This window comes from Pygocentrus nattereri, chromosome 10 (assembly GCF_015220715.1).
Source record: "Pygocentrus nattereri isolate fPygNat1 chromosome 10, fPygNat1.pri, whole genome shotgun sequence".
Lineage (NCBI taxonomy): Eukaryota > Metazoa > Chordata > Actinopteri > Characiformes > Serrasalmidae > Pygocentrus > Pygocentrus nattereri.
Window position 1 is genome coordinate 12,767,683 of NC_051220.1, and position 13,305 is coordinate 12,780,987.

The following is a 13,305-nucleotide window of genomic DNA, read 5'->3' on the forward strand; positions in this document are numbered from 1 at the left end:
AATGAGTCCATTCATCTTCATTTTTTTTTTCTTTGCTGTTTTGTTAGCTACTAAGCTTTGTGAGGTTGTCTGCATTGACCAGCTGCTGGTGACCAGCAGTCTGCGCTGATCTTCAGGATTAAAGAGTGAATAAGCAGCTCTACATCTAACTCCAGCGTTTAAGATGATTTATTGTTAAAACAGCTAGAATGATCAGCAAAGCTTTATTTTACTGCAAAGGAAGATTATTTTTACCTGCTGTACTGCTGAAGAGCTGCATGTTGACGCCTCCTGGTCTATAATACAGCCCCATTTCCAAAAAAGTTGGGGGGCTGTGCAAAATGTAAATAAAAACAAATTTCCATGACGTGCAGATCATTTGAACTGTATAGCTCCTTGAACATAATACAAAGACAACAAAATGTTGATACTGAGAAACTTTTTCTTTTTTTAAATATATGCCCATTTTGCATTTAATACCAACAACAACAAAAGGCTGGGAAAGTGGTGTAATGCTAAAAAAAAAACCAAGTCAGTAACATGATAGGGTATAAAAAAAAGCATCAAAGTGAGTCTTTCAGAAGTAAAGATGGGGAGGTGTTCGCCAGTCTGTGAAAGACTGCACAATCAAATACTGCAAAAATTCAAGAATAACATTTCTCAACTTACAATAGCAAAGAACTTGGGAATTGCATAATCTACAGTAAAAAATATCATTAAAGCTTCAGAGAATCTGGAGAAATCTCTTTGCAAGGAACAAGGTCAAAAAGCAGTATTTGCTGGTCATGATCTTTGGGCCCTCAAACAGCACTGCATTAAAAACAGACATGATTTTATAGTGGAAATCACTGCATGGGCTCAGAAACACTTCCACTGTCTGTGAAAACAGTATGTCACTGCATCCACAAATGCAAGTTAAAATTCTAAAATACAAAGAAGAAAGCATTTCTTAACAGGGTCCAGAAATGTTGCCACCTTTTCTGGGCCTAAGTTCATTTAAAATGGACTGACGGGAAGTGGACAAATGTCCTGTGGTCTGACAAATCAACATTTGAAATTGTTTCTGGAAATCATGGACACTGTGTCCTCTGGGCTAAAGAAAACTCAACTACATTCAGACGACGTCTTTTTCAGGGAAGACATTGATTATTTCAGCAAGACAATGTCAAACCACATCCTGTATGTGTTACAACAGCATTGCACTGTTGTCAGAATCCTGGTACTAAATTCACCTGCCTGCAGTCCAGACCTGTCATCCATTGAAAACATTTGGTGTATTATGAAATGAAATACAACAAAGGAGATCCCGAACTGTTGAGCATCTGAAAGTAAAACATTTCACTTTCAAAACTACAGCAGTGTCTAATCAGTGACCAAACACTTACATAGTGTTGTTAAAGGAAGAGGTCATGAAACACCGTGGTAAACATGCCCCCGTCCCAACTTTTTTGGAACATGTTGTTAACATCAAATTCAAAATGGACATATGAAAAAGAAAAAAAAAAACGAACATTTCTCAGTTTCAATATTTGATATGTTGTCTTTGTAGTATTTTCCTTTAAAATTATGGTTTACATAATATATATCATTGCATTCTACTTTTATTTACATTCTGCACAGCATCCCAACTTTTTTTGGAAATTGGGTTGTAACTCACTGTAACTGTAATTGAGACACAGTCATTCAGAGTGGTTTAATAGTAAATTGTTGAGATGACCCTCTGGGCCGTCTGGTTTGCTTTTCCTTGAATGTGTTGCAGATGAAATTGGGAGACGGAACTTGGAACTATTGGCTACTGGGACACAATGGTGAGCAGGTGTTTGGGTTTCTTTAAAAGACTTTCCAATGTGGAGAGCTGGAGCCTGTTTTCGTCGTCTCTCTTTACCACAGGTTCATTTTCCAGCCACCTTTGGGTTAATGATGTCAGGGATCCAGTGAGTAGGCTTTGCTGTGGTGGGCTTTAATTCAAGTTTATTTGTATAGCGCTTTTTACAACAATGTTGTCACAAAGCAGCTTTACAGAAGTTTGAAAACATACAGTTATAACATATCCCCCAGTGAGCAAGCCAGAGGCGACGGTGGCAAGGAAAAACTCCCTCAGTCTGGAGGAAGAAACCTTGGGAGGAACCAAGACTCACAAGGGGAGACCCATTCTCCTCTGGTCAAACAGTATTTACAATTTAATAAGCTAAATACCAAATAAAAGCTAAGAGGATCTCTGTTTGAACACTGGATGGTAAAGCTTTAGAAACTGCACTGGTAGAAGCAGTTTCTGACTGAGTCTTTATGAAAAGTGAGAGTGAGCTGAAACAGTCCGTCCTATCTCAATGCTGGTACATCTGGATGGCACAGTGATGTAATTGAGGGTGTTGCAGCTGGCACAAATGAACAGGAGAGCAGGTTGGTGATGGTGAGGAGGAGGCCCTGATGGTCAGTCTTCAGCAGGATGGGAGGGCAGTCATTATCTCAGGAAGAGTAAAGAGACAAAATGAGTTCTGCTCAGGAGTATGACTGTAATAAATATGATTTCCCCCAGAGTGTGGCTGGTGACTCTGGCAGATCTAATTATAACAGCATAAACTAAAAGGAGAGAACCAGAAGGAAGCACAGATATGAGAGTACCCTGAGACACTGGGATCCCCCCACTCCACTGTCAACAAACCTGTGTGATCACGTGAAGTGGTGGGTCAACAGCACCAACATCTCAGTTTACCATAAGCCTCTATGCCCATGAACCCCTGGATCTCCTGCCTTTATCTAAAGGGGAAGGCTAATTATCAAAAGCTAAACTAAACGAATATGTTTTCAGTCTAGACTTAAAGGTTGAGACTGTGTCAGAGTCCCGAACATTAACTGGGAGATTATTCCAAAATTTGGGGGCTTTGTAAAAAAAAGCTCTTCCACCCATTGAAGTCATTCCACCCATTTTAGAACCCAGCAGAAAACCAGCATCCTGGGATTTGAGTAAGCGAGGCAGTTCATAATGGGAAATAAGATCTTGCAGGTACTCCGGTGAGAGACCATGCAGGGCTTTATGTGTCAATAAGAGAATTTTATAGTTAATACGGAATTTGATAGGAAGCCAGTCTTGAAGTTATAAAGGTATGTACCAATTTTTCAGCGTCATATAGGGATAACGCAGGGAGGCCGTCAAGCTGAAGAAAGAGGCCTTTAGGGACTGGTTGGCCCGAAGGACTCCCGATTCAGCAGATAGGTACCGACGGGCAAAAAAGGTGGCAGCTGCAACGGTAGCAGAAGCAAAATCCAGAAGCAAAAAGGAGTTTGGTGAGACCTAGGAAAAAGACTTTCGTTCGGCCTCAAAGAGGTTCTGGACAACTGTCCGGCGACTCAGGAGGGGTCGGGGTGGCTGCGCCCAAGCTGTATTCGGCAAGGGTGGAGAAACTCTGACTTCGAATGAAGATATTGTCGGTTGGTGAAAGGATCACTTTGAGGAACTTCTTAATCCGGGAGAGGCTTCTGGGGTGTCAAGTTCTATTTCCCTGGTGGAGATCACTGAGGTAGTTGGTAAGCTGTGGCAAGGCACCGGGGGTGCATGAGATTCGTCCAGAAATGCTTAAGGCTCTGGATATTGTGGGGCTGTCATGGCTAACATGCCTCTGCATTGCCTCTATTGCATGGACCTCGGGAACAGTACCCTTGGACTGGCTGACTGGGGTGGTGGTGGTGATTTTTTTAAAAAAGGGGGACCAGAGGGTGTGGGCCAATTATCGGGGTATCACACTGCTCAGCCTCCCTGGGAAAGTCAATGCAAAGGTGCTGGAAAGGAGACTCCTACCTATAGTTGAACCTCAGATTGAGGAGGAACTTTTTGAGGAGCTTTTCACCTTCTCACAGATTGTTGAGGGGGCATGGGAGTTTGCCAACCCAGTCTACATGTGTTTTGTGGACTTGGAGAAGGCTTGTGACCGTGTTTCTCGAGATATCTTGTGGGAGGTCCTCCGGAAGTATGGGGTGCCGGGGCTACCAATGTCTGTACTCCCGGAGTGAGAGCTGTGTCCGTATACTTGGCATTAAGTCAGACTCTTCCAGTGTTAGCATTGGACTCCGCCAGGGTTGTGCTCTGTCTCCACTCTTGTTCATGATATTCATGGACAGAGTGTCAGGGCGTAGCCGGGGTCAGGAGGGCATTATGTGTGGAGGCCGGAGGGTGGCGTCTCTGCTATTTGCAGATGATGTTGTTCTTTTGGCGGAATCACATGGATGCCTCCAGCGCTCGCTGGAGCGGTTTGCAGCTGAGTGTGAAGCGGTTGGTATGCGGATCAGCACCTCCAAGTCTGAGTCCATGGTCTTGGCCTGGAAAAGGATGGCATGCCCACTCCAGGTAAGGGGAAAGGACCTGGTGGAGGAGTTTAAGTATCTTGGGGTCTTGTTCACGAGTGATGGGAAGAGGGATCGTGAGATCGGCCGTAGGCTGGGACAGGCGGCAGCAGTAATGCGGTCACTGTACTGGACTGTAGTAATGAAGAGGGAGTTGAGCCAAAAGGCGAAGCTCTCTGTTTACTGGTCGATCTACATCCCAACCCTCACCTATGGTCATGAGCTGTGGCTAATGACCAAAAGAACGAGATCGCGAATACAAGCGGCGGAAATGAGCTTTCTTCGTTGGGTGGCGGGCTACACGCTATGCGACAGAGTGAGGAGCCAGCTGAGGTGGTTCAGCCATCTGATCCGGATGCCCCCTGGACGCCTCCCGGTGGGGGTGTTCCAGGCATGGCCTACCGGGACAAGACCCCGGGGTCGCCCTAGGACCCACTGGAGGGATTATGTCTCCAAGTTGGCTTGGGAGTGGCTTGGGGTCCCCGGGAATGAGCTGGAGGAAGTTGCGGGGGACAGGGTCATCTGGGATTCTCTGCTCTCCCAACTGCTACCGCGACCCTGTCTGGACTAGCGGTCAACAATGATGGATGATGATGATGATAGTTTGAATGATTTGGGTACATGACATAGGCTAAGAATTAATTATTGTTAAAATTGGTTTAATTATAGCTGGTACTACTTGTTTAAATAAGTTTGTTGGAATTATGTCAAGTGTGCATGTTGCAGAATTTGAGGAAGATATTATTTTTTCTAGTTCTGACTGCTGAAGTGGACAAAATGTTTCTATAAACACATTTTGTGTTGTTTCAGCCAAACCAGATGATGGGTAGGTTACTGGTATCGGTTGAACTTTTTGTCTAATATTCTCGATTTTGTTATTAAAAGTCCAAGAATTCATTGCTGCTACAGTTGGTGGGTATTTGAAGTTCAGATCCTGCCTGGTTTTTGGGAAGCGCTAAATAAGACTCTAGGATTGTTTTTGTTGATCTCGATAAGTGAGGACAGGTATGCTGAGCGTGTTTTGATAAGTACCTTTCTGTACCTGCTAAGGCTTTCCTTCCAAGCAGAGTGAAATACTTCCAGCTTGGTTAGTCGCCATTTGCGCTTTAATTTCCATACTGTCTGTCTTAAGGTGCAGATTTCATTGTTGTACCATTGTTTAACCATTAATGGTTAGCTCACTTTGGTAGAGCTGTGTTTGTTGTTTACTTACCATTTTTAATTAGCTTAATGTGATAATAAAGACCAATTTTTGCTACAACTTCCATTCATTGTCTTCCTCAATTGTTTATGAGCTGGCTAGAGGGTTGTCTGTAACAACATAGGGGCTCATCTGGGATCTGACCCCAGGACCTCTTATCAACTTGGCCTCTTTAATAATTAATAACTTTCTTTCAAATGTTTATTTATGGCATTTTGTGTATTTTTGGCTAATCAATGCCATGTAAACTTGCATGTGGCACCAAACAATGAGTGTCATGTCCCATTCTGTGTTCTGTAGCTTCATGTGTTTTACTGTTTGTGATTACTAGTGTGTTTTTCTCTGCATGCCACTTGCTTGTTCGCTGCTACAGGTGGCCAGTAATTGTCAAAAGCCCCCCCCCCATTAACCAGCCATTATACCATATCGCAATATTTTTTTACACCTCAGGTTTCAGTCATAAGTTTATATGTTTATATTAACCCATCTTTACACATAGAGACTTTCTGTACAGTGGTGGTGATGGGAACCAGGGGTCTCAACACAAATATAGACATTTTATTTGCTCTCCAAAACCACCAGTGACCCTACACGTGTCTTCTGAGTTTTATATGAAATGTTGATGATGGAAACTAATATGCTTTCTTTGGGGATTATTTTGCTTCACAACATCAGGCCTGATAGTTTTCAGGCGCCACGCTGGAATTCCGGCGTACCGACGTGTCTGCGAGAAAAAAAAAAGGTTCACCTAGTGCAGGGGTCGGCAACCTTTTTGACTCAGAGAGCTATAAAAGCAAAATAATTGGAAATTTATTTCAGTGAGAGCCACATAATATATTAAAACGACGACGACATCTCACTCTAGCGAACGGGGGGTGGGGGGGCGGTGACAACGCCGACGCCGACATGTTAGTCAAGCTAACCGTAACTAAATACCGGACGTTTGTGATATTCCGCCCGAACATTTTTTTAAGTCTCAAAAATAATATACGTTAATTAAATTAATTATTTTCAAAAGCTGAGCCGCATCAGAGGGATCAAAGAGAGGCATGCGGCTCCGGAGCTGCGGGTTGCCGACCCCTGGCCTAGTGATCTGACCATAGGATCTGACACTTCTCTTGATCTGACATGCACAGGTTTCACTGTAACCAACACCAAGGCCGAGCCTACTAGCCATTAAGCCAACAGGGCGGGGCGGTTATTATAGTATTGTTATTGCCACCTGCTGACCGTTCTTGGTATGGCTGTAGTATCTGTAGTCTCCTATGCTATAGAAGCAATAAGGTATGTGACTAGTTAAAAACAGGTATGGATTCCTGAACAGGCCTGCTAGTCCCAAGAGTTCTGGTAATCTGCACAAGCTTCTGAAATATAGGCTTATATTGGGTTTGCTTATCTCATGTCTGAACGTTGTTCATGTATTTCAACAAAATTCAACACAATCTATCATTGAAGGGACTAATTCAAAAGCAAAAATTCTTTTACAGTAATGAAGATCAGGGTTATACATAGACGTATATCTGCGCCCAGGGGCCAACAAGTTATGTGTTAAGTGTGCCGCATACATAGCACCCCCACCCTGCTCACCTCCCGAGCAGAGAAAAAAAAGTTCAGGCTCAGGAATTTTTCCCACTATCACCCCTGCAACATCCTGCATATATCCTTCCACCAAGAATACCAAAGTCTCAAAACTCTCATTAAACGATGTCTGGGACAGCTTAGCTGTTTCATCGCACTGAAATTCTGGAGTAGATCTGTGGATTTCCCCAGAATTTTGTTCAGTAGGCAGAGATGTGCTTCTGTATGAATGGTGACAGTCTGAGTGGGAGTGGGGTTGGGGATTTTCCTGTTTCTGGGCTCCCACAGTGCCTGATTCAAGCGGTGTGAATTGTGCCCTGTGTTTGCTGTGTCAGCTGAGTCAGTTGTTTAGGTTTGGATGTTAGGTTTGTGCTGGTCAGTGTCATTTTTCTGAGTGGACAGGAGATGCCTTGACCCCCCTTCCCCCAGCACACTGACCCATTTCCTGTTTTTGTTTAAGTACTGGGAGATCATTTCTATTCATATATGTAGGGTGGTGCAAATTATAGAAACAAGAAGTCTACAGGTACTGAATACGATGTGAATGTATACATAGTGATTTTACAGTGAAAAAGAGCTAGTTGGGTGTTCATAAGGCTACATAACACTTACCTAAGGTTGTCATAACAACCTACATAAATGTTTATAAATGCTTATTCCAATAGGCACCAACTATCATAAAGGCTACTTCAATTGGCAGAACTGGCAAATGTGACCTTCATAGCAAATGACGTCTGTTGGAATAAGTATTTATAAACATTTATGAAGGGCTATGTCAGTTGTCATGACAACTGAAAATTTATAATAATGATGCTTTGGATGCTTTATGTTGGTCGGTTCATCCAGACGTTTTCAAAGTGAAATTAAAGCTGCACCATGTAAGCTTTGGGGATTTGGGGACCTCTCTGGTGGAAATGTGTAACTGTGCATGGAAGAACATTAATAAAATTGAGGACTGTAAAAAGTTTATTACTGTTAATCAGATGGAACATTGGCAGTGTTAAATAGAGCTGGACGTTATGGCAAAAATGTAACATAGTGATGCGTTAAGAAGTTTTTCGCATATTGTTTCTAACATCTATTAAGTCATAAGAGAAAAGTACACACACGCATACACATACACACACACACACACATATGGTATACACAGTACTGTGCGAAAGTTTTGGGCATCTAAGCAAATTTTTAAACAATTTACCTTAACAGTGAGTTAATCACAAAGTACATTAGAATAAAGTCATATTCATAATTCAAAATAAACATAAAAACAATAAAAAGGAACATGAATTCTTGGATCCAATTTTTCCTTGACACCTTCACAGCCACCACAGAGTCTTTTTAATATCAACAATTTACTGAACATCCATAAAATCACTAGTTTATATATATATATATATATATATATATATATATATATATATACAAAATCATTAATTAATATTCTATAAATTTTGTTTATTTTGTTTGTGTCTTGAAAGAGACTTTCACACAGTACTGTATACATATATATATATATATATATATATATATATATATATATATATATATATATATATATATATATGTACATATATATCTATATTACTGCTGTCAGAAAAGAACCTTAATTTTAGTTGTTGTTCAGTTTTTGACATCATTTCAAAAAAACCTGTTTACCCTTTACATTGTGTGTAAATGTCATGATTAATGGAACAAAAGAAATATCCTAACATTACTTGGACAAAAATTTTGTTCCATTGACTTACATTGAGTAAAGTATGTTTTTTCCTTCTCCTGTAAAGTTACCATTTTGGAGATAAAAGGTTTTGTTCAGCAGCCATGTTTGTGTATATGTTATATATATATCACGATTAATTGAATGTTTTACCTTGATTATGATTAATGAATGATTATAGTAAATGTAATGTAAATGTAAATTGTCTCAGCAGCCAGATTGGAATTAACCCGGCTTTTACATAAATCAAACGCGACATTAGTCATAATTTCACGCTGCTGAGACCTTTGGGGTGATATTTCTGTACAAAAATTAAAAGAGACTTCAAAATGGCTCCTGTGATGGTGGTGAAGATGAAACTGAAAACTCCAAGATTGACTGGCGTTCGTTCATAGTTCTGATTGTTAACCTCTGGATGAGCCATGTGAAGCAATATGCTGCTTTGCTCTTTTGCGCATGTGGCTCAGTTTAAGAGCTGATCTGTTCAGACTGATGTGGCAATGGTTTTTTGCATGGTGAAACTGTTCTTCAGATTGATGGAGAACGTGTTGTATCTGGTTTTATATACCAACTTTAAAAAAAATGGCTCTATGCTATTCTCCTTTTTGGTGCTGTAAATAAAATAAAAAATGCAAATGGTTCTTTGAGTGTTCATGGTTTTACATGGAGCCATTTTCTTTAGAAAAGAACCATTGAAGAACCATCTTTTTTTAGGAGTGCAGAGTAACACAGCACTGTAACGAGAGTAATGAGAGTCCTGTATTTCAGTCTGAGGCAGTACTGTACATCTCAAATGCCATTGCTGGAAATGCTGAATGTCAGAGCTGACAGAGACGTGCAGTATCCTATCTGAGTGTGAATGGACTGAATGCTGCTTTATCTGCAGATCTCCGTTCTGCACAGATCAGATGCTCACTGATACAAAGACCTCCTCTATTTTCACTCCACACTGTTCTATAGTCTGTGAGAATGAAGAGAACTCCTTCAAAATAGTCCTTTTTCAAAAGTCCATTTTCTCCTATTTAATAATTTTCTTAGTGTATTTAATTGACCACTTTCTCTAGAGCAGTGGTGTCCAGTCTTATTTGCAAAGTGTCGGTGTGGCCGCAGATTCAAGTAAAGTAAATGTTTATTTATGCAGCACTTTTCACAACAGGTGTTGTCACAAAGCAGCTTTAAGGAAACATCCAGGTCTGAGCCTCCGTGAGTGTCACCAAGAAAAACTCCCTAGGGGCAAGAGGAAGGAACCAAGACTCAAAAGGGGAACGCATCCTCCTCTGGTCAACACCGGATAGCAAACAATAACAGGAGAAATGAAAATAGCAGTATAAGATAGAAAAGGGAGGAGAAGCGATGTGTGATTTAAAAATGGAGCAGCGAGAGAAGAGTGACTCTTCTTGTTTGGAGTGAAAACCTGCACCCACACCAGCCCTTTGTGACTAAGACTGGACACCCCTGCTCTAGAGAGAACACACATCTGTACATTTTAACACAAAAGTACTGTTTAATTACTGAACATAACATATTAAGGACAAAATGAAAACATAAAATGCGCCCTGTGTGTGCCCCTGTGCCCCCATGAACCCTCACAGAGCAGGTACTCTCTGTGTCACCTCAGTGTCACTGCTGGACAGAGAATAGTCCACCAACCAAAAATATCCAGCCAACAGTGTCCTGTGACCACTGATGAAGGACAAGAGGATGACCAACACAAACTGTGCAGGAGCAGATGAGCTATTGTCTCTGGCTTTGCATCTACAAGGTGGACTGGCAAGGTAGGAGTGTCTAATAGAGTGGACAGTGAGTGGACGCAGTGTTTAAAAGCTCTGATCCTCTCATACCAGCACAACACACACCAACACACCACCACCACGTCAGTGTTACTGCATTACTGAGAATGATCCACCACCCAAATAGTACCTGCTCTGTGAGGGTCTATGGGGGTCCTGACCACTGAAGAACGGTAAAAGGGGGATAACAAAGTATCAGAGAAACAGATGGACTACAATCTGTAACTGTAGAACTACAAAGTGCAGCTATACAGTAAGTGGAGCTGATAAAATGGACAGTGAGCATAGAAACAAGGAGGTGGTCACATTTATGTTAAGTAATAAATAATGCACACTAAAATGATCTGAAAAATGCACTTAGATCTACTGCAACTGGTGCATCTTATTCACCACAGCAACCCACCTCCAGTGCTCTATAGCTTAAAGATGAATTCCACTAATTTTTCAAAATTTTAATATTAAGTAAAAAGTTAAAATGTAAGCAAAGTCGTTCGGAGTAGTTTGGTGTGGAACGCTCTTTTGTAGAGAAATGACCAAATCTTTTGTAAAACAACCATTCATAACCAATTCTTGTAATGACTTTCTGTGAGGAAGCTTTTAGAGGTGGACGTCATCACCACCACTGTGAACAATTCTGACTCAGTAAGTGTAACCATTCTGAACTACTACTAAAAACACTCTGTTTACATCTTATCCGGTAAATTATGCAGGAAATTTGGAAAATGGACAGGGTTCCCCTTTAAGGGTGGGATACAGTACTGGAACAGGATTTCAACTGGAGCTGTTTATTATTATTGCTTAGTAATTATAGAATTTTGGCATTTGTGGCAAATATATAAATACAAATTTGTTCATAAGTTAAGCTACAATATCTAAGCAGTTGTATGACATTAGTGACATTCAGGTTCTGTGTAAAAGGATGGAGGCTAAATTAGTTCTTCCGTCAGTGGTGGAGCTCTGTTTCCTCAGGGGGGTCTCCGGAGGGGAGTGGGTGGGTTCCTTCATTGTGTTTCAGTTCATGGATAGTGAAAGGTTTAAATCAACAGGAATTAGACACTAATGAACAGCACGTAACACTACAAAGACCATCCCCAGCGCTCTGACTCTTCCTCCTGTTATTTATCGTCACCATCATATCGCTTTTTTCTTTTACTGCATTGATAAAACTCCAGCTTTTACATTCTTTACACTCTTTTCATGATCAATGGACCGATAAAACGATATATTTTTATATACTTTAACCTCTTCATTCCGGAGACTGGACAATTTAAACAACAACTTTATAAATATGTTCTCTGCTATGCACTAAATAACATATTACTTATGTTTAATGAATAATATTTAATTTATTTATATTTAATTAAGTATAAAATTTAGCGTCCAGTCTACTGGACATTTGGACTTTTTTGGCACCTGTTAGCAACAGTGTAACACCTGAACTCAATAATTAGGGGAGGTGCCCAATGCTTTTGTATATGTAGTGTATGACATAGATTTATATGTAAGATTTTATGTAATATTATACATATTACACATATTATATAAGTATATACTCCAGTCTAGTGTCATAGACAGAAATAACTCTTGTGAAACATGGGAAATGTTTATTTTTGATTTCAAAATTTCATTAGCCTAATTCCAACGTGCAGTATAATCCTCTGAAATCACTAAAATAACACTATTATCCTCAAATCCATACATCATCATCTACATCATCTTCTACTTTTAACAAAATAAACAAAAATGCTGAACGATTATATATTTTTATGATAAATATCTACTATTTCCTTTTTCACTTTTCACAAGAGGAAGCTTCTAGAAGGACAAACACATAGAAACATTCCTGAAATAAATACAGGATATTTCATTTGATCTCGGAGGCGTCTCTCTCACTATATTTGTTTTTGCTCATGACAAGATAAAAAATACATTCTAATCATTGATCAACCATTACAAACACAGCTCTGCTGAAACAGGTTAAAGTGAATGTGGTGACATCCCTGCTTATGTAGAGCTACAGTACCTGGGCAAAATGTCCAGTACACCAGGCACTCGGAATGAGGAGGTTAAAGTTGTTTAATGAATGTTCGCCTCTCCTCTTCTTCTGAAGGTTTAGAGGGAAGCTAAATCCACATTCTGTTATTAAGAAGGTTATTCGGTAGGTTAATTGTGCTGCTGTTAAAAACTGTGAAAAGCTGGCCAATGTGTTTCACCAAAATTCTAATTTTTTTTTTATATTTAAAGTGGTCGGTCGTAATTCACTGTCACGCATGTACGCAGTACAAACCACATCACAGGGCTGATGTGGTTTGTACTGCCCACACAGCTAACCACCAAGCGAAAGCTCCCGTTTTGTGGGTTAGCAGGCTGGGAGTGTTGGGTTGAGGGCTGTCAATCATGCATACCTATTAGAATATTAAGCCATGCCAGCCAGTTCTCAGGTCTGATTAGCATTTCTAAGCTGCATTTTATTACTATTTAGTTATTCAAACATTGTTGGATGTTTAATATAACACTCACTTTTAGTATAATTTTAGTAACATTTTAATGTTTTACTTTATGCTTGTAATAAAACCTTCTGAACAGAAAGTGAACAGCCTGCTGATAAAAACAGACTGAGACAGCTGATCTTTAAGAAATACATACGCATGTATTCTTATCAGACTGGGTCACATGTGAGGGAGTTCACCACCCAACACCCTTTA